Source organism: Microcaecilia unicolor, chromosome 7 (genome assembly GCF_901765095.1).
Source record: "Microcaecilia unicolor chromosome 7, aMicUni1.1, whole genome shotgun sequence".
Lineage (NCBI taxonomy): Eukaryota > Metazoa > Chordata > Amphibia > Gymnophiona > Siphonopidae > Microcaecilia > Microcaecilia unicolor.
In genome coordinates, this window is record NC_044037.1 from 150,884,826 (window position 1) to 150,904,990 (window position 20,165).

General features: G+C 43.7%; 1 protein-coding gene across 1 annotated transcript in view; it reads left to right on the top strand.

Annotated features, from left to right (window-relative positions):
• The window catches only part of RAMP1 (receptor activity modifying protein 1), a 387,176-nt gene that overhangs the window by 311,931 nt on the left and 55,080 nt on the right, over positions 1 to 20,165 (top strand).

Here is a 20,165-nt window from a genome sequence, read left to right on the forward strand (position 1 = left end):
TGTATGTAAAACGATTGTCTTTGAGATCAGCACATCCAACATGGCTTGCATAGTGCAGGAGCTGGCTGGCCTGAGGCAGGGGATGGGGAAAGGTGTGGTGAGCCCTGGGCTGTACCCATGGGGTGTGAGATGCATGAGATGACATGACAGGAAACCCTGGAAGCTGGTCTGAGACAGAGTACACAGGATATGTTGGCAGGCCACACTCATTGGACAGCAGCATGTTTGCATTATGATTTGTGACTAGGGTTGGCTGACCTGTTTTTGTTTTTTGTATTGTTTATTTTTTGGGGGGGAGCACATAATTTTAATATGAGGCAATGACATCCACTAAGAGTAGGACCTCAGGCAGGAATACCATGAAACAGTATCCACCCACCCCAGAAGGGGGGATACAGAAGTGAGGCATGTCATCTCATTCATCTCAGAGGAGGTTAGTTGGAAGATGCAGCCACACTCATGGGAGGGTAGCTGCAACCTCAGGCCTTGATCTGGGACAGAGGTGTTATGACTTACTAGTTACCTATTAGCCACATGGAAACTGATATTGTACAGGACATTTGCATTATTAAATAAATACATTTAGAAATGAGTACAGGTGCCCTGTTTATAATACTTACGTCAGGCCCTGAGGCACTGCCCTGATCATGTCACGGCTCTGGCGTTTTATACGGCGGTACCTCCGCCGCAGGGACTCAAGGTCCCTCCAAATCTTCTGCAAGATATAAGTTTGTACACCAAGAGTCAGGGGATGGCCCTTCTTGCCTTCAGCACACAAATTCATTAGGAAATCAAATAGGAGAGGCGCACAACACTGATTTGGTGGGGGGGACATTACATTGGTACAGGTGATGTCATGGAGATGGACATGAGGACAGAGAGTACCGTTTGTGTGCAGTATTGTAGGGATGTAGGAATGGTTTTCCTTTGTAGTACATAGATTCTATTAATGAATTTGCAGACTACAGTTAGTGCTTACATTGCTGAGGGAGCTCTTATATGTGTAGCTACCCTAGGGTGGGGGGGGAGCAAACACCTTTCCAGCCTGTCTCTTATTTCACCCCAGGCTTGGATGGAGAGAGTTCTGGGGGGCAGGTGGTGGCGGTGGCCAAATAGCACTCTTCTGTGTTTGACACAGAGGTGAATGAGGTACACTGTTTCAGCCTCACTAAAATTGGGCTCCCTACACAGCGCCATGTTTCTCAGTGAATAACCGTTGAAAAGCGTGCATCGCCTTATATGGACACCCAGGCATGATGGACGCCCTGACATGCACAGTGCCATATATGGATGACTATTCCATATATGGATGGGTTGGTACGTGCATGTCTTGGCTCCACATATGGTGGGTCACACGTCATGACTGACGTGCACGGACCGTCATCATGTGTGCGGGGCCTTATTTCTGTGAGTATGTGTTCACATGTGCGCCATCTTTCTTATCTGAATCATTATGAAGTATGCGAACCTCTTCATATGTACACAATAAAATATGTATGCTCCTTATATTTCCCATAGTTTCATGTTCCGCAAGTACAGTGCATGTAGTTGGGGTGGGTCATCCAGGTACGGGAAATATAAGGAACATTGATAAGTGTCAAATACTGTAACAGAAAACGTAAAACCGCCGAAGAACGATATGGTGGCAGTTGGGGGCATCCTTTGGCGGTTCTGGAAGATGGGCAACCTTTTTACTATAGTTTGGGTGGCTCTGATTTGGGCATTTTCAACTGCGATAATGGAATGTCTAACACCGTCCATATTATGTTTCCGTTATACCTGCTTGATTTTGGGCGACTTCACGAGGGCGCCCTAATTCATACTTGGACGACCTTTTGAAAATGCCCCTCCACGTTAACAGGAAAATTATTACTACCGGAGGACATTGAAAGTCATCAAAAGGTCTACATCAAGAATTATTGTTCCACTACACAAAGAGAATAAGCAAAATAAGCAATAATATGCTATGCACACTAAACTTGAAGGAGATAAGAACGGCATAAAGAACTAGGGGAATAGTTCAACCTAGAGAGAAACTTGAGTGTGTGGGACTGAGAGGAAAGATGAAAGAACACTCAAAGATACCCCTGTAAAGAAAGTGAGAACAGAAGAAAAAAAAAACAGGGAGTAAAAATTGTATGTAACTGTCTGGAGATATTAAAGATTGTTAGAGTATCATAAGAATCATACAAAATTGATCTTAAAAGAGACAAAATAGAATGAGGAACTTGATGAACCAGAAATTGTAATTATTAAACATTATAATATGCATAAACAAGAAATCAGTGAGAGTACGTGTAGACATGCTGTAACAGCTATCGTAAAAACTAGAGAAAAGATATGAGACAACCAACATATCTATCTAGAGGTACAAAATTGTGGTTATGCTTTAACCAATTAGCTATATTAATGCGAGAAAGTGTTTTTGTACTTTTACTTTTTTTTTTAATAACACCTACCCCTAGAGAGATAAGAAAAAACAGTACAGTCATCATAAATGATGCCTCAATCATGAAAGATAAGTAGTTCAAAATTGACAAAACCTTTTACATGAAACATATTTACCATTCACGTAGTCTGCACAAGCTACTGGAATAGAAGAGAAGACATTATTAACAGCGATATTTATATTAAATATCTGCAGGATGCATAAAACTTAATGTAAGAAGGGGATGCAAAGACTAGGAGTCCATTCCAGTTGTTTGGAGCTGATCCAGATAGTGCTGTAGTTGTTCCGGGGAATCAAAGAATTTCGAGGTGTTATGAAGGGTCACTGCCATGCAGGCAGGATGTTGTAATCCATATCTGACTCCCAGTGATTTAAGACAGGCCCGCATTTCAAGGAAAGCCTTGCACTTTCTGGTTGTAGTTTTAGCCAAGTCTGGTACAATTAAGAACCTTTTTCCATCAAATTTGAGATTTTCAGAATTCCTTGCTGCAGTTAGAATCTGCAATGCTTGAGGGAAGCGCAGTAATTTCGCTACAATAGGACGTGGATGAAGCGCTCCTTGTTTGAGATTGGAAGGAGACCTGTGTGCCCTTTCAATTTGCAGGGGAAGATCCGATGATAAATGAAGAATCTGGGGAAGCCATAATGAGAGGAATTTGATCATATCTGATCCTTCTGCACCTTCTTTAAAGCCAATAATTCTAATATTGTTCCTTCTGTTTCTATTAGAAAGATCTTCCAACTCCAGTTCCAACTTGCAAATACGCTGGTCTGTCTTCTCTTGCTGCTGCTCCATATTAAGGGCAGATTCGTCCGCACGTGTTTCAAGCAGGGAAGAGGTGAGAGCTTGCAATTCCGTCTTCAGATCGAAAGTAGTCTGATAGTGTTTAGTTGTAAGTTCTTTTAAGGCACGAATTTCTTCCATAAGTATTTCAGAAGTAGAGCATGGCAGTTTTGCTTGAGAAGCTTTCTCTGGCGTCGGAGGGTCCGTTTTTGATCTCTTTGATCCCGATTGCAGTAAGAGTAAAGAATCCGACTTAGACGATTTAGAAAGCGACATGTTGCAGTCGAGAAACAGGAATATTTGGAAATAAAAACCTGTTTTTTAATGTTGATTTTGGTCGATTTTCTAGAAAAATACAGGGAGAGAAATCCTCAAGCGTCTAGTCTCATCTGTAGCTCAACAGCGCCCCAAGGATTGAAGTTTTAAAATTTGTTGCAGGACATCTCTCCTTTCTGCCAATTCATTTTTTAGAGTTTGCAATAGTTGCTGCAACTCTGAACTATTCTTTCCCTTCAGGAAGACAGTGTACTCAGAATGCTGACCCTCAGACAATTTAGCAGCCTAAGACAGCACTTGCTTTGCAAGAGAAAAACACAGGTTTTGCTCACCGGCAGCTAAAGAGTTCCCTTTTCGGGAGAGGATGTCTTACTGAGTGGTCTTGGTTCCACTTCATTAGTGCATGATAAAATAGCACTTACTATACACACCTCCGCACTGATAGAGGTGGAAGCAAATCATGCCCTGTGGCTTGTTTATTTTTCTCATTCAAAGACAGAGTAAATTGCTGTATTTTATCCTCCAACTTCCTAACTTTAGTGCCTTCATCAGCTCGGCACTAAGATTTAATTCTCTCTCATTCCTGACTCTGTGCCATCTCTTCCCACCTATAAAGAATTTGCCAATCACAGCCCCTCCAGTCTTTCAAATGGACTGCAGCTGGGTAGCCAGATAAGACAGTTCCTTCAAAGAAAAAGTTCCACTTACAGGAATACAATCTCTTAATCCCCTCAGTCATAGGATGCTATCAAGAGATGGACACCAGAGCTCCTCTGCCATTATTCTTTAACATAACCCTGATTGGTAAGCCCTTATTAGTGCCTTCCTTAATAATAGCCTGCACTAACACCTTGTCATTATGTTCCTTTGAACAAACAGAACCCATTGTCCTACCTGAGTGGATTTGTGTGTCCATTGAAATCTCCCAGAGAGGAATCCGAGGCTTAAGGCACAAACTGTTTGCTTTTGGATCTCACCAAGGCAAGCAGCCTACTCAGCACTTTTCTCCCTTCCCTGGGAGATGTCAAGGAGAAAGAAAACTCACAAAAGACAAAATGTTGTAGTTAGTATATAACAAAGGTCTTCGGGAAAGAGTCACACAGGTTTCACTTGATCACTCAATCAACTGGACTGTCTTACCCTACTAAGGATGTATATCATTCTCAGTTTCCTGTCCTTTGTCTAACTTACAGAAGATATACTAGACATGCTTGTCCTTAGTGACAATTTGCAGAATCTGGACAGGATATTAATTACTAAACAGGCTTAAACTGTTGGTTCAGCAAGAACATTTTCATCCTATTTTCCCTTCTAACACTTATTACTCTCTTCTAGACCGGGGTGGGGGGTGGGGGGAGGGGGCACCATTCTCATAGATATTCTCAATATAATCACAAAGCTCCACAAGTGGGGCATAAACATCTTTCCCTATCTCGATGACTGGTTAATCAGGGCAGCTTCCTGAGAGTCAGCACAGACCTCAATTCTATTCACTGTATGTCTCCTAGAACTCCTCGGTTTTATGATAAATTACCCCAAATCACATCTTCAGCCAGTTCAGACCTTAGATTTCATTGGTGCTCTCCAGTATACTACTCAGGGTTGAGCCTTCTTTCCTCAACCGAGAGCAGACAACATAATGCATCTCTCCACTCAGATTTCTAGATCCACCCAAGTACCTGCTCATCAGATGTTCTGCCTACTCGGCCACGTGGCCTCAACAGTCCATGTAATACCATTGGCTTGGCTCCACTTCTGAATACCTCAGTGTACACTCTCTTCACAGTGGTCCCAAGCCATGGGGTTGCTCACAGCATGTATTCAAGTTAATCCACAGCGACAACACTGTCTACAGTTGTGGATGGTCACCCAATATCTCTGTTTCAGCCCCTTCCATATCACAAAGTCCTCACCATAGATGCCTCCATGGTAGGTTGGAGTGCTCATCTCGATGGTCTCTATACACAGGGTTCTTGGTCCTCATAGGAAAAATGACATATCAGTCTTCTGGTATTGTGAGAGGTCTGGAACACCCTCAAAATGTTCCAAGACCGCATCCTCAATTAGATAATTCTCATTTGCAAGTACAACCAGGTTTCAATATATTATTTGAACAAACAAGGAGAAGCAGGTTCTTACCACCTCTGTCGACAAACAATCCAGATGTAGACTTGGGCAACTTTTAGAAACATCTCTATAAGAGCTGTTTATCTAGCCAACAAATAGAATTCTGTGGCAGACAAATTGAGCAGAGTCCTTCAGCCTCACAAATGGTCCCTCAGCATGTCTGTGGCTCATCAAATATTCCAGCACTGGGGGATCCCAGTGATAGCCCTGTTTGCTTTGCCTCAGAACAACAAGCTTCACTGCTTTTGTTCTAGAATACTAGTAAAAAAGGCCCGTTTCTGACACAAATGAAACCGGCGCTAGCAAGGTTTTCCTTGGAGTGTGTATGTTTGAGAGAGTGTATGTGAGAGTGGCTGTGTGTGAGAGAGAGAGTGAATGTGCGAGTGTGTGTGTGAGAGAGAGAGAGAGAGTGAGTCTGGGTGCGAGTGTGTCTGTGAGAGAGAGAGTGTGTGTGTGAGAATGAGAGTGTGTGCAAGTGTGTATATGAGACACAGTGTGAGAGAGAGAGAGAGTGTGTTTCACACAGATACAGTGTGTGCGAGACACAGACTCTCTGTGAGACTGAGTGTATGAGACCAAGAGAGTGTGTGAGTGACTGTGTGACACATAGAGAGTGAATGTGATACAGTGTGAGACATAGAGTGTGTGAGAGACAGTGTGAGAGAGAGAAAGACATTGACTGTGAGAGAGAGAGTGTGTGAGAGAGAGAGTGTGTGTGACAGAGATACCTCCCCCCCCTCTCTGGTGTCAGGCCCCCCTCCCTCCCTCCCTCTCTCTGGTGTCAGGCCCCCCCCTCTCTCTCTCTGGTGGCTGAGCGTTACTGTGCAGCACGCTGAACTCTGGCTGTGCTTCAAATAACTGACCAATCCTATTTAATAGAATGCACCTCCAACATTCTGAAGCCGAGAAACCTCGTGTGGTTGGTCACTTCTGCTTGTGACGAACCCGGAAGTACATGATGTCAATTCAGGAGATGGATACAGAGAGCAGGAATGCCTCAGCCATGCAGTCAGCTTCAGAATGTTGGAGGTGAGTTTTATTATATAGGATATGCTCCCAACTGTATAACCCCAAATGCCTTCCTGCTCCATTGGGGGAACAGATATTCTATATTCTTTTCCACCACTGCTTTTCATAGGGAAAATGCTTCTCAAAGTACGTTGAGACCAAGGGACCAAGATCTTAAATGCTCTTTACTGGCCACATCAAATTTAGTTTCCTCTTCTCCTGGAGTTATTGTCCATGAAACCATTGAGGTTAGATCCTTTTCCAACCCTAATAACACAGAACAAGGAGGTTCCTTCTCCATCCAGACCCTTGCTCTCTGGCCCTGACATCTTGGTTTTTGACAACATAGACTTAGGTTCCTTAAACCATCCAGATGGAGTATCTAGAATACAGCCAGAGTGCTCGACCCTACTAGATGCTCTGTTCCTACCCTTATGGAGTACCGCCTTCATCTTTCAGATTCTGGCCTCAAAAGTGGTATCAGAGTTCCACCTCAATAAGTCCATTGTACTTCATGTCTTCTTCCCTAAGACACACTCTCATCCTGGAGAAGCAGCACTGCATACCTTAGACTGCAAGCATGCTGTAGTGTATTATTTGGAGCATACCAAGCCTCATAGGAAGTCCTCCCAGCTTTTTGTATTCTTCGACCATAGTAGATTAGGGATTCTCATCCCCAAATGTACTATCTCTACTTGGCTTGCTGACAGTATCTTGTACACGTATGTTTAGGCTCAGTTGACCCTTCATGGTCATGTCACTGCTTACAATGTAAGAGCTATAGTGACTTCAGTAGCCCATTTCCATTCTACCTCCATAGAAGAAATTTGGAAGGTGGTAAGGTGGTCTTCTATCCACACCTTCAGTGCTCACTACTGTCTAGGCAGCATTCTAGGCAGGATAGCCGGTTTGGACAAGCAGTCCAGCAAAATCTTTTTACTACTTGAATGTCAACTCAACTGCTGGCCTTTTTTTCTGCCAGGCTCACTTTCTCCTTAGTTCTCAAGATTATTATTATATTTGTGAGCCTGGGAGCTAGTGGCGACAGCGGGTATAATATTCTCACATCCCTCCCACTTCCCCTTGGAGTTGTCTTCTTAGCTTTAGTGTCATATTACTGGTCCTGCACTTGAGTATCAGACAGGAAAACACCTGTGCGTGTGCGGTGGGGGCACTGCCTCAAAGTTTTAAAGAGATAGTGCACTATGCCAGTGTCTGCACCAGGATCTGTGGATGATGTCACCCACATGTGAGAATATATGCCTGCTGTCCTCGGAGAACACCTGCTACAAGTATGAAACTGATTTAATGGAAGACAATAAATAGAGGGTATGAGGAATAGACAGACCCTTGCAGACAATAGCAGCTCTGGTTTGCCCTACTCTCTCTGTCAGCAGTTGACTTACTAAGGCAAAAATCTGTTTAGAAGCTCTTGAGTTAATACATGCAATAGAGCCACTTCTAAACATTGGGGCTTTATATACATGCCTAGTTTGCCTGTGCTTTAATCCTGACCTGCACTTATCAATTGGCAAACAGGGCTCTCTTGATCTTCTTGGTTTGCATCCTGTATTCCTGTAATGGAAGATGTAAAGGATTGCTTTTCAACCCTGCTTTGATCGATAATAAACTCTGAAATCTTCTGTCTTTGACCGAAAGTAACTTTCCTTGTAAATGCAAAAACAAGTTGGAAGATAAGAATTAATTTGGTATGCAAAGGGGAGGATGGTTCTTGTTTTCGGAAGTTCAGCTTGGCCACCAGGACTTGGAAAGCATGTGACCACGTTCCCACAGTATGGGTTGTTTACCTAAACAGAGAAGCATTCTGTAATTTTCCTTAGTGCTGAACATGAGTTCTGAGCCTAATAAAAAGGGGAGTTTCTTTCAGTGAAATCGGGAGCTCATCTGTGAGTAACATACGTACTGCGCAGAGGACTTGTTCCTGGTCTAAAAAGCCCCTGGCTTTCGCTGTAACGCCCCCCCCCCCCAAGCTGATGATAAGAGCCTGGATGATGTAAGGACCAGTGATGATTGTATGTATAGTGTATTATTGCTTCTTTTCCTGGTCTAAGAACTCTTAGCATTGCTTAGATGTAGAGACCAGTGATGTAATGATTATTTATATAGCTAATCATTGTGTGTATATAGCTAATCATTGTATGTACCTTAATCGTAGATTTTAGCACCTCTAATAAAGGTTTCATTTATCTAATAAGAATCCAAAAGAATCCATGGTAATTATTGAGTAGTCTATGTCAGTGAGACAGGCTGTAAATCCATAACAGTACAATTCCATACTCGGGATTTATGGATTACACTTTTGTAGCCTCTATGGTAGAAGCAGTGGCGTAGCCAGACTACCAATTTTGGGTGGGCCTGAACCCAAAGTGGGTGGGCACAAAATTTTCTCTCTACCCCTCTCCCCCAGCAAAATTTAGTCACACTAATCAGATGCATTTGTCACACAGGGTAAAGTGCTGCTTTTCAGTGCATTAGATTTCAGACAATTTATTTAATAGCCTAACACCCTTTTCAGTGAGCTTTCAGAGGCCAAAACCTCCTGCCTTAAGTCAGTATAATACTGTTATGGTATCCTCTCCTGACCTAAGGAAGGAAGTATTGGTCTCTGAAACTTTATTAACACAGGTACCATATTACTTTATCCTAAATTAAAATAAAATTATTTTCTTTACCTTTGTTGTATGGCCATTTACTTTTTCTCATTGTGTTGCTCCCAGTCTCTAGATTCTGCTTTCCTTCGTTTTCGCTTAACTCTTCTGCCAGGGTTTCCTGGCCATTTGTCATTTTTCTCTCCTTTTTCTTTGCTTTCTTCAATATTTTTTCTGCCTCTCTCTCTCTCTCTCTATCGAGATTTAATTCATTCTTACTATCCATTCTTTAATTTCCTTCATCTACTTATGGCTTTTCATCTTTTTCTCACCCTTGTTCTCCCCATGCCCCTTCCTCTTATTCTCCAGTCTTTCACTACTCCCCTTTTCCATCCAGCAGCTCTCCTCTTTCTCTCCCCATCCTTCCAGTGTCTCCCCTCTCTCTCCCTATCCTTCCAGTAGTCTCCCCTCTTTCTTTCTGCATCCTTCCATCCAGTGTCACCCTCTTTCTCCCCTACCCTTCCATCCAGCGTCTTCCCTCTTTCTCTCCCCATCCTTCCAGTAGTCTCCCCTCTTTCTTTCTGCATCCTTCCATCCAGTGTCACCTCTTTCTCCCTACCCTTCCATCCAGCATCTTCCCTCTTTCTCTCCCCATCCTTCCACCCATCTACCCTCTCTCCTGATTCTTCCATCTAATGTCTCTCTCTCCCTCCTTCTAACCAGTGTCTCTCTATCTCTCTACCCTTTTCTGTTCAGTGTCCCTTCTCTCTCCACATCCTTCCAGTCTCTCCCCTTTCTCTCTGCATCCTTTCATCCATCTCCCCTCTTTCTCTCCCCATCCTTCCATCCAGTGTCTCTCTCCCCATCCATCCGTTTTCCCTCTTTCTGTCCCATCCTTCCATCTGTTTTCCCTCTTTCTCTCCCCATCCTTCCATCTGTTTTCCCTCTTTCTCTGCCATCCTTCCATCTGTTTTCCCTCTTTCTCGCCCCATCCTTCCGTTTTCCCTCTTTCTCTGCCATCCTTCCATCTATGTTCCCTCTTTCTCTGCCATCCTTCCATCTGTTTTCCCTCTTTCTCTCCCCATCCTTCCATCTGTTTTCCCTCTTTCTCTCCCCATCCTTCCATCTGTTTTCCCTCTTTCTCCCCATCCTTCCATTTGTTTTCCCTCTCCCGATTCAGGCCCGCCAGCGCCAGCCCCAGCTCCCATTGCCGGCCACTGCTGCTTTTCCTGTTGAGCAGCAGGGCTGGTGCTACAAAAAGAAGAAGCGCTCAGCTGACTGAGCTGAGCGCTAACGACAAAAAATGTTGAAAAAAAAAGCGCGGCACCGCAGGCAACCTTGAGGCATTGGCTGCTGGTTCTGCAGGCTCCTCCCGTCTCTTACATCACTGCCCCTGCTTCGCTCCAGGGGCAGTGATGTAAGAGACGGGAGGAGCCTGCAGAGCCAGCAGCCAATGCCTCAAGGCTGCCTGTGGTGGCGCGCTTTTGTTTTTTTAACATTTTTTGTCGTTAGCGCTCAGCTCAGTCAGCTGAGCGCTTCTTCTTTTTGTAGCGCTGGCCCTGCTGCTCAACAGGAAAAGCAGCATTGGCTGGCAATGGGAGCTGGGGCTGGCGCGAGCCTGGAGGAAAAGTGGGCGGGCAGTGTGTGTGCGCTTGGGTGGGTGGGCCAGAGCTGAAATTGGGTGGGCCTGGGCCCACCCAGGCCCACCCGTACCTACGCCCCTGGGCAGAAGCACCTCTGGGGCTCCTGATAGGCTATCACATCTTTTCCATTGTCTTTAGCAAGAAACAAGTAGGGGTTTATTTGCTCCTCAAAATCCCTTGCAATAGCAGGGTTCTTCCTTTAGATCATCTATCGATTAAGTTGACCTCAATAATACCACCATGAAGAATTGATATTCCTTGCTATTAATTTTTAAGCTGTTCAAACGGATTCAAGGAGCCAAGAATGTTTCCAGCCTAGACCTGCAGGGCTCTTACAGATTTGGCAAGTAAATCAGTGAAATACTACTTTCAATACCAGGGACAGTCATTATGAATTTACTGCCATGTCTTTCAAACTTTGTTATGCTGCTGCTGTCTTGCAGGCCTTTGTCAACAATGTGTTTCCAGATCTTCTTTCACAGTAAGCATTTGTCTATCTTGATGACATCCTGGACCTAAGTACTTATAGGTAGCATGTTACAGAGGTTTTCTCACAATTGTGTTAACACTAACGTTTGCTAATTTTGAGAAATGTGTGTTTGAGTAAAGGTGGATCCACTTCTTGGGCTATAAAATATGAGGTTCAAGTTGACTGTGATAGTTGATTGGTCTAGACATATGAGCTTTATGGATCTCCAGTACTTCCTGGAGTTTGTTAAATACTATCAATGTTTTATGTAGTTTCTTGAGAGTAATAAGCCCCGTTTACAGCTTTGACCTGTATTAACTCTGATCCTGTGTCACCCTGTCCCAGCTAAGCTTTGTATACTATAATTCCATACCTCTAAAGTCTTGGGAAAAGAAGTATTGTCATAAAGACCAGATTCAAATTCCTTTCATCACATGTAAAATGAGTTTATCTTGTTGGGCAGACTGGATGGACCATACAGGTCTTTATCTGCCATCATTTACTTTGTTACTATCCAGCTCATTTTCAAAGGAGAAGGGTGGCCATCTTCCGACACAACTACTACTACTACTACTATTTAGCATTTCTATAGCGCTACAAGGCGTACGCAGCGCTGCACAAACATAGAAGAAAGACAGTCCCTGCTCAAAGAGCTTACAATCTAATAGACAAAAAATAAAGTAAGCAAATCAAATCAATTAATGTGTACAGGAAGGAGGAGAGGAGGGTAGGTGGAGGCGAGTGGTTACAAGTGGTTGCGAGTCAAAAGCAATGTTAAAGAGGTGGGCTTTCAGTCTAGATTTAAAGGTGGCCAAGGATGGGGCAAGACGTAGGGGCTCAGGAAGTTTATTCCAGGCGTAGGGTGCAGCGAGACAGAAGGTGCGAAGTCTGGAGTTGGCAGTAGTGGAGAAGGGAACAGATAAGAAGGATTTATCCATGGAGCGGAGTGCACGAGAAGGGGTGTAGGGAAGGATGAGTGTGGAGAGATACTGGGGAGCAGCAGAGTGAGTACATTTATAGGTTAGTAGAAGAAGTTTGAACAGGATACGAAAACGGATAGGGAGCCAGTGAAGCGACTTGAGGAAGAGGGGTAGTATGAGTAAAGCGACCCTGGCGGAAGACGAGACGGGCAGCAGAGTTTTGAACCAATTGGAGAGGGGAGAGGTGACTAAGTGGGAGGCCAGCAAGAAGCAGATTGCAGCAGTCTAAACGAGAGGTGACAAGGGTGTGGATGAGGGTTTTGGTAGAGTGCTCGGAAAGAAAGGGGCGGATTTTACGGATGTTGTAAAGAAAGAAACGACACAAATCCTAAGGCCGGCCAAATTGGTATAATCGAAAGCCGATTTTGGCTGGCTTCAACTGCTTTCCATTGCAGGGCCAGCCAAAGTTCAAGGGGGCATGTCGGTAGTGTACCGAAGGCGGGATGGAGGTGTGGTTAAGAGATGGCCGTCCTCGGCTGATAATGGAAAAAAGAAGGGCGGCCCTGACAAGCATTTGCCCGACTTTACTTGGTCCCTTTTGGTTCACGACCAAATCTTGAAAAGGTGCCCGAACTGACCAGATGACCACCGGAGGGAATCGAAGATCACCTCCCCTTACTCCCCCAGTGGTCACCAAACCCCTCCCACCCCCCAAAAAATAAAAAAAACATTTTTTTGCCAGCCTCTACGCTAACCTCAAATGTCATACCCAGCTCCATCACAGCAGTATGCAGGTCCCTGGAGCAGTTTTTAGTGGGTGCAGTGCACTTCAGGCAGGCAGACACAGGCCCATCCCCCCCACCTATGACACTTGTGGTGGTAAATGGGAGCCCTCCAAAACCCACTCAAAACCCACTGTACCCACATGTAGGTGCCCCCGTTACCCTTTAAGGGCTATAGTAGTGTTGTACAGTTGTGGGGAGTGGGTTTTGGGGGGGCTCAGCACACAAGGTAAGGGAGCTATGCACCTGGGAGCAATTTGTGAAGTCCACTGCAGTGCCCCCTAGGGTGCCCGGTTGGTGTCCTGGCATGTGAGGGGGACCAGTGCACTAATGCTGGCTCCTCCCATGACCTAATGGCTTAGATTTGGCCGGTTTTGAGATGGCCGCCATTAGTTTCCATTATCGGCGAAAACCAATGTCGGCCATCTCTAAAGGTGGCGATCTCTGAGGCCGGCCCAAATTTTGAGATTTGGCCATCCACGACCGTATTATCGAAACGAAAGATGGCCGCTCATCTTGTTTCGATTATACGGTCGGGGACGCTTCTTTACGGGGCCATCCACTAGGCTACTCCTATAGCGGTTTTTTATCAGTTTTCAATCTCGCGCAGCCCCAACGAGAGGTACAGACCTCTCGTTAGAGTTTCCAGCGTTAAGGTAATCGGAAAAGCTTAGTGCATCTCATTACAATAGAGTTTTCTACACAATTTGCTCATCAGCATTCCGTTTCGTTAGCTGCCTACCGCCGTCGTAAATGGCTTTTAGTTCATGCCAGGGTTTACTACTTGCTCATTAATGGCTCGTTATTGACTCATTATTGGCTCGTTAGGTTTAGTGCATCTGGCCCTGACAGCTTTATGTTTACTGAACATTGAAAGTGATCTTGTTGGAGATATTAACCCTGAGCAGATCATTGACACCTATGATGTGATGTCTAGTCGCCGGATGTTACTTCACTAATGTGACCATTTCATTTTCTGATTTTCCATGGATGGAAATAGCAGTGTTTAATAATTGATAACATTTTTGAATAGTATACATTGGTTAATATATGCTTTGAGCAACCACTTTTTTTTCTTTGACATATGATACATATCTATTATCTAAATTTAATAAAAGGTATTAATTGTGACTTTTACTTTTACTTATTTTTTTTCTGTGTGTTGTCAATTATGGATGTAAGCTCCACCCCTGGCACCACCCCTAACCCCACCCCCTTTAGCCAACCCCAAACAGTTGGGCCACCGACCTCCTATGGTGGTACAGACTGATGCCTCAGCATATGGCATTGGGGCTGTACTCAGTCAAGTGAATAGCAGAAGGGAAGAGCACCCCATTGTGTACCTGAGTCGCAAGCTTCTTGACAGAGAGGTAGGTAGCCTATGCCACTATTGAAAAAGGATGTTTGGTCTTAGTGTGGGCCCTTAAGAAACTGCATCTATATCTGTATTGGTGAGATTTTACTATCGCATATCACAATCCATTGGTCTGGATTAAAAAAGTGGAGCCTGTCACTGTAGATATACAACTTTACCATACAGCACTGGAAGGGCAGTGAACATGGTCCTCTCCCTCCTGATTATTCCTCCTCAACCAATCCCCCTCCTCTCCCTCGGGATCCTGGGACTTGTAGTTCCCTTGCTGCTCCCTTTGCTTGCCCTCAGGGCTTTGCAGGGGTTCTTGGGAACTGTAGTCCTCCTCCCTTCTCCAGCTGTTAAGAAACTTATGCCTCCATGGGGGCGTGGCTTCCCAGCCCCTAGGATCCTGGGACTTGTAGTTGGAATCCTGGGTATGAAACCTACGCATCTTGCTCCTCCCCCGGATCCCTTCTTCCCTAACCCTCAGGAGTTCCTCACAACTTCCAGAGCCAAGGTTCCCCATGAAAAGCTATAAGTTATGACCTCTTCCAATTCCTTCTATACCTTGGGTCCTCCTTCCTATGAAATTCATTACTGATCTTTTGACCTTGTGTGGATACTGTGATCATCGTGATAGTATTTCATTCCAATTTCTAAGCTGTCATCAGCCTTGCAACTTGCCATCATCTTTATAAGAGAAATTGTTTACCTGTGTTGGATGCATTGGATCCCAATCTCCATGGTTTCAGATCAAGAACCTCAGAAACTTAGAGATTAAGTTCCAGGATATCCTTACACCAAGAGGATCCATCAAGACTTTAGTTTCAATTTGTCTGGATGACTGGACAAACTTAGTTCCATGGGCTGAATTCTCCCATAACAACTGCTTATCCCAGAAATAGTGGATTTCCCCGAAGTCCATTTAATAATGGTCTATGGACTTTTCCTTTAGGAAGCCATCCAAATCTTTTTTAAACTCCGCTAAGCTAACCACCTTTACCACATTCTCTGGCAACGAATTCCAGAGTTTAATTACACGTTGAGTGAAGAAAAGTTTTCTCCGATTCATTTTAAATTTACTACATTGTAGCTTCATCACATTCCCCCTAGTCCTAGTATTTTTGGAAAGCGTAAACAGACGCTTCACATCTACCCGTTCCAATCCACTCATTATTTTATAGACCTCTATCATATCTCCCCTCAGCCTCCTTTTCTCCAAGCTGAAAAGCCCTAGCCGCTTTAGCCTTTCCTCATAGGGAAGTTGTCCCATCCCCTTTATCATTTTTGTCGCCCCTTCTCTGCACCTTTTCTAATTCCACTATATCTTTTTTGAGATGCGGCGACCAGAATTGAGCACAATATTTGAGGTGTGATTGCACCATGGAGCAATACAAAGGTATTATAACATCCTCGTTGTTTTCCATTCCTTTCCTAATAATACCTAACATTCTATTTGCTTTCTTAGCCGCAGCAGCAGCACACTGAGCAGGTTTCAACGTATCATCAATGACGACACCTAGATCCCTTTCTTGGTCTGTGACTCCTAATGTAGAACCTTGCATGACGTAGCTATAATTCGGGTTCCTCTTTCCCAAATGCATCACTTTGCACTTGCTCACATTAAATGTCATCTGCCGTTTAGACGTCCAGTCTCCCAGTCTCGTAAGGTCCTCTTGCAATTTTTCAGAATCCTCCTGCGATTTAACGACTTTGAATAACTTTGTGTCATCAGCAAATTTAATTACCTCACTAGTTACTCCCATCTGTAGGTCATTTATAAATATGTTAAAAAGCAGTGGCCCCAGCACAGACCCCTGGGGAACCCCACTAACTACCCTTCTCCATTGAGAATACTGACCATTTAACCCTACTCTCTGTTTTCTATCTTTTAACCAGTTTTTAATCCACAATAGAACACTACCTCCTATCCCATGACTCTCCAATTTCCTCTGGAGTCTTTCATGAGGTACTTTGTCAAACACCTTCTGAAAATCCAGATATACAATATCAACCGGGTCACCTTTATCCACATGTTTGTTCACCCCTTCAAAGAAATGTAGTAGATTAGTGAGGCAAGATTTCCCTTCACTAAATCCATGTTGACTTTGTCTCATTAATCCATATTTTGAATATGCTCTGTAATTTTGTTCTTAATAATAGTCTCTACCATTTTGCCTGGCACCGATGTCAGACTCACCGGTCTATAATTTCCCGGATCTCCTCTGGAACCTTTTTTAAATCTTCCGGTACCACGCTCGATTTTAAGGATAAATTACAGTACATATTACTAACAATAGCTCCGCAAGCTCATTTTTCAGCTCTATCAGTACTCTGGGATGAATACCATCTGGTCCAGGAAATTTGCTATTCTTCAGTTTTTAGAACTGCCCCATTACATCCTCCAGGTTTACAGAGAATTATTAAGTTTCTCCGACTCGTCAGCTTCGAATATCATTTCCGGCACTGGTATCCCACCCAAATCTTCCTTGGTAAAGACCAAAGCAAAGAATTCATTTAATCTCTCCGCTATGCCTTGGTCTTCCCTGATCACCCCTTTTACTCCTCGGTCATCTAGCGGTCCAACTGATTCTTTTGCCGGCTTCCTGCTTTTAATATACTTAAAAAAAAATTTACTATGTGTTTTGGCCTTCAACGCAATCTTTTTTTCAAAATCCCTCTTAGCCTTCCTTATCAGCGCTTTGCATTTGACTTGACATTTCTTATGCTGCCTCTTTGTCGTTTTTCACTTTGGTTAATGAGGTTCTTGTGGCAGATGACTCTAACCTAGCATAGGAGAGTTGCAGACTGTTTTTGTCAGTGAGAATGAGAATCTTAGTATCAGGTAGACAGTAATTAGGCACCTCCTGTTAGGCCTCCCAATGCCATGCAATGAGAACCAATTCTATAAGGGCATCTGGGCACCCAGATTCTTTTATGGAATAGTTGCATAACCCGGTATTTGCATGCCTAACATTTACATAACTGCAGTTACACCAGCCCTAGACCTCACAGAACTGTAGGTGTATAATGCAAAAAGGCAAATGTAACTTACAGTACTTTGTAAGTTACATATGTAATTGGGAGCCCTCCTCATGTGCCACCCATGTGAACATCCCCTGAGTCTTTACATACTATCACTTATCTGCACTCTTACAGAAAAGCACTTACAGCATTTACACGCGCAAGTGCTATTTTTTTTTGTGCGTTTACATGCACAAGGTACCCATAACTATGAGTGCCCAATTATAGAATTGTCCTTTAAGAGCCTATTTCTAAAACTTCACTGCACAAAATTTAACCTTGTGTTTATAGACCCATATGTCATTACAGGGAGAATCGATCCTATAACCATGCACCTTCAGCATACTGAGAACAAGATCCTTTCTTCATTTAATATGCTTTTATTGTAATCAGCTACCCCAGACCCTTTTTGATAGAAACCATGAGCTTCCAACCCTGACCATGATCAAGCATCTGCCTCAATTTGAGGTGGAAGGATTGATGCATTCACTCCATTCTCTATGGAGATTCCTTGCAGCCTAAGGAACATCCAGAGGCTGTCCCAAAGAGGGGTTATTGTAAGGTCCCAGTTGGTAGATCTTGCCTCCCATCAGCAGGGATCGGCACTGGGCCTCTGGGACTAGTGGTTGTGCTCCTGCACTTCTCCTTTTCACAAGGCTACTTTGCTAACCTCCATGCTCATACAATACATTCTTAAACAAAGGATCCTTATTCCTTAGGCTAAATTTGATCAGCATCTTAGAGTTTCCTAGGCTAACCTCCCAATGGAATATCTTAATATCACCGTTAACCTGAGGTTTTGTCCTTCAACTCACCCTTGTTATACAGCCTTTAATGCTGCCGCCCTGGCCTGCAACAATCCAAACTCCAGACCAGGTTTCCTAACATAGCCTTTAAAGCCTTCAGCCTTTAAAACAGCTATGGAGGTTTTCCTTTCAACCTTTCCTCCCCCACTATGCCACATAATAACTGGGATTAAGCAACACTCTATCAGCACTTAAAATAGCCTGGAGGTTTTCTTTTCAGCCATCCCTCCCCTATTTTGCTACATTATAACCAGGATATTCTCTATATCCTTGTTCCCACAGAACTACAGCACCACATCAGATCTCCTCTTCCTTTTATCACACCATATGAGAGAACATAAGGCCATTCCGAGGAATCTCCTAAATCTTAGAGTTCCTCTGAGTTTCCAACTTCCTCACCCCTGAATACTCTTCCTCCTCCCTGCTGGGCTATAACCTTATTTATTTATTTATTACATTTGTACCCCGCGCTTTCCTGCTCATCGCAGGCTCAATGCGGCTTACATAGTAACAAGAGAATACAATCTGTAGTATCAGAATCAGTAAAGGAGGTATGTAATAGGACAAATGAACAAGGTGTAAATGGGATAGAAGAGTTATGAGAGAAAGGATAGGGATAGGTAAGGAGGTGGAGCGATAGTGGAGAAGTTAGGAAGAGCATGGAGGGTAGGAAAGTTGGTAGGAGATATTTTCTGAGTCATTGTTGTTAATGATTAGTTGCTTATGGTAGGTCAAGTCATTCGGGTAAACCTATTTGAACAGATGGGTTTTCAAGAGTTTCCTAAAGGGAAGATATTCACTATTTGACCGAATGTATCTAGGTAGAGCATTCCAGAGTTGGAATCCCAGGTAGGAAAATTTAGATGCATGGTAGGTTTTTTACTTTAGTCCTTTGCAATTGGGAAGGTGCAGGTTAAGGTATGATCGTGAAGATGTTGACATGTTTCTGGTCGGAAGGTTTAATAGATTGACCATGTAACTTGGTGATACTCCATGGATGATCTTGTGGATTAGTGTGATGGCCTTAAAGTTGACTCGTTCTCTAATAGGGAGCCAGTGAAGTTTCATACGGAGGGGTGTTTTTTTTTTTGTTTTTGTTTTTTTGTTACATTTGTAGCCCGCGCTTTCCCACTCATGGCAGGCTCAATTAGGCTTACATGTTGCACTTTCAAATCTAGGCTTCCCATAAATAAGTCTAGCTGCCGTGTTCTGGGCAGTTTGAAGTTTTTTCGTGATATGGGCCTTACATCCAATGAAGATACTACTACTACTACTTAACATTTCTAAAGCGCTACTAGGGTTACGCAGCGCTGTACAATTTAACATAGAGGGACGGTCCCTGCTAGAGGAGCTTACAATCTAAGAGACAAGTGAACGCACAGTCCGATAGGGGCGGTCAAATTGGGGCAGTCTGGATTTAGTGAACGGTAAGAGTTAGGTGCCGAATGCAGTAATCAGCGTGGGTGAGTACCATGGATTGTACCAAGCTGCGGAAGGTATTCAAGGGGAGATAAGGTTTCACACGTTTCAACATCCACGTCATGTTGAACATTTTCTTCGTGATGGATGTTGCGTGGTCTTCAAGGGATAAGTATTTATCCAATGTAACTCCAAGGACTTTCAGATTGTTGGATATAGGAATTGTGACATCAGGAGTAGTGAGAGTAATTGGGTGGAATGTGGAATATTGGGAAGAGAGGATTAGGCATTGAGTTTTGTCTTTGTTCAATTTCATTTTGAAAGCGTTGGCCCAAGAAGTTAGGGTATTCATACCATTGGCTATTTTGTCGGAAATTTCTGCCAAATTAGATTTGAAGGGAATAAATATGGTGATGTCATCAGCATAGATAAAAGGGTTGAGACCATGTTTGGAAAGGGACTTAGCCAGAGGAATCATCATAAGGTTGAATAGAA